The following is a 2,268-nucleotide window of genomic DNA, read 5'->3' on the forward strand; positions in this document are numbered from 1 at the left end:
AAATCAAGGTTCAGAATGGACCATTTTTTGCCTTGAGTGATATTATTCAGAACACTGAAATGATGCCTTCTGTACTGAACGATTTGGCATTCAAGAGAATTAAAATAAGGCTTTCCTTTATGGTTAAAAGTGAATTACAAAAAAAGGGATACTGGCAGGCAATTACTCTATAAGCTGTAGGAATGAAAGGGATTTCACAATGTGAGTAGTTCAGATTCATATAATGTGAAGAGCTGTTGGCAAGTGGGAAATCATGCAGTAATCTAAAAGAGAGAACTGAGGCTATAAATGCAAACTCACACACACAGAGACACACACGCACACTCACACTTCATAAATGCACTAAATGAAGAAGTTCCGAAGTATGGATAAAAATTTTAGCCCAAAATGTGCTATATTTTAATTTAAAAAACAACTGAGAATGCACATAGTCAGGATATTTGGCATATAAGATAATAAATGCTGCAGAGCTAGAGCTAAAATAAGGGCATCTGCACTCTGTTGACATTATGTGATCTAATTTAAAATCTAGAATTAATATATGACTTCTGAAATGCCTTATGAATTGAACTGTAGCCCTGCAAAATCCATATGTTGAAGTGCTAAACTCTAGTACCTCAAAATGTGACCTTATTTGGAAATAGAGTCTTTGCAGATAATTAAGTTAAAAATAAGGCAGTCGCCTTTTCGGCTGGAACCGCCATCTTCCAGTAATTCGCCAAAATGACAAACACAAAGGGAAAGAAGAGAGGCACCCGATATATGTTCTCTAGGCCTTTTAGAAAACATGGAGTTGTTCCTTTGGCCACTTATATGCGAATCTGTAAGAAAAGTGACATCATAGACATCAAGGGAATGGGTACTGTTCAAAAAGGAATGCCCCACAAGTGTTACCATGGCAAAACTGGAAGAGTCTACAATGTTACCCAGCATGCTGTTGGCATTGTTGTAAACAAACAAGTTAAGGGCAAGATTCTTGCCAAGAGAATTAATGTGCGTATTGAGCACGTTAAGCACTCTGAGAGCCGAGATGGCTTCCTGAAACGTGTGAAGGAAAATGATCAGAAAAAGAAAGAAGCCAAAGAGAAAGGTACCTGGGTTCAACTGAAGCGCCAGCATGCTCCACCCAGAGAAGCACACTTGGTGAGAACCAGTGGGAAGGAGCCTGAGCTGCTGGAACCTATTCCCTATGAATTCATGGCATAATAGGTGTTAAAATAAATAAATAAATAAAAGACCTCTGGACTGAAAAAAAAATAAAATAAAATAAGGCAGTCAGGGTGAGCCCTAATTCCATATGACTGAGTGTACATAAAAGTGTCTTTTTTTAAAAGATATAAAACATATAAAATTTATTTTGTGGCTTACAGCAAGATTTAAAATTTTGAAGAAATCATCAGTTCAAAATGTTCAGCTTTCTTTGATAAACTGAGAAATAGCTAAGTATTGAACCATTTAGACCCCTTCTCAGAACCGATATACAAACAGAAATTAGAGGTGACTTCCTAGATGTATTCTTAGTTAAGGAAGGTAATATAGCTACAGTAACACTACAACTTAAACTAGCATCCTTCTCATTACTTGTGATGGTTAATTTCATGTTTCAACTTGGCAAGGTCATAGTACCTAGTTATTTAGTTAAACACAAATCTAAATATTGCTGTGAAGGTACAACACTCCCTCTTTATCTGTGGAGGATACATCCAAGACCCCTAGGGGATGCCTGAAACCCTGAATAGTACTGAATCCAATTGCTGTCAATTGGAATGTGTTTCTTTTCCTGTCTCACAGCCACAAATTTAATGCCTTTTCCATCTTAGCTAGTGCTTACCATGTACCATGGCCATAATGTTTTCAATGTGAAGTTCTACATCAAAACTAGCACGAATTTCTTTTTCCTTCTTCACAATCTCATTGATAGAAAATTCATTATTATTGTAGATCTTAGCAACCTCAACATACAAACTGTTTTATTATTATTATTATTTATTGAGTCAATAACTTTGACCTTTTCATCTCAAGGAAACACCTGACAGAATTTCTCTGGCCTATCTGAATTTCCAGTATCACTACCCTTGCAATCTGGGGTCATTATTAAGTAAAATAAGAGTGACTGACTTAAACACAAGCACTGCAGTACCATGACAGTAGATTTGATAACTGAGAAGGCTACTGAGTGACTAAGGGGTGGGAGAGTAGGGAGTGTGGAGATGCTGGACAAAGGAAGGATTCCCATCCCAGGTGGAACTGAATGAGACAATTTACAAT

The 2,268-nt window shown here is 36.9% G+C and overlaps 1 pseudogene; it reads left to right on the forward strand.

Annotated features, from left to right (window-relative positions):
• Positions 1 to 723: 723 nt before the first annotated feature.
• On the forward strand, positions 724 to 1,206 carry LOC111539513 (annotated as a pseudogene).
• Positions 1,207 to 2,268: the final 1,062 nt, after the last annotated feature.

Source organism: Piliocolobus tephrosceles, chromosome 1 (genome assembly GCF_002776525.5).
Source record: "Piliocolobus tephrosceles isolate RC106 chromosome 1, ASM277652v3, whole genome shotgun sequence".
NCBI classification, from domain to species: Eukaryota; Metazoa; Chordata; class Mammalia; order Primates; family Cercopithecidae; genus Piliocolobus; species Piliocolobus tephrosceles.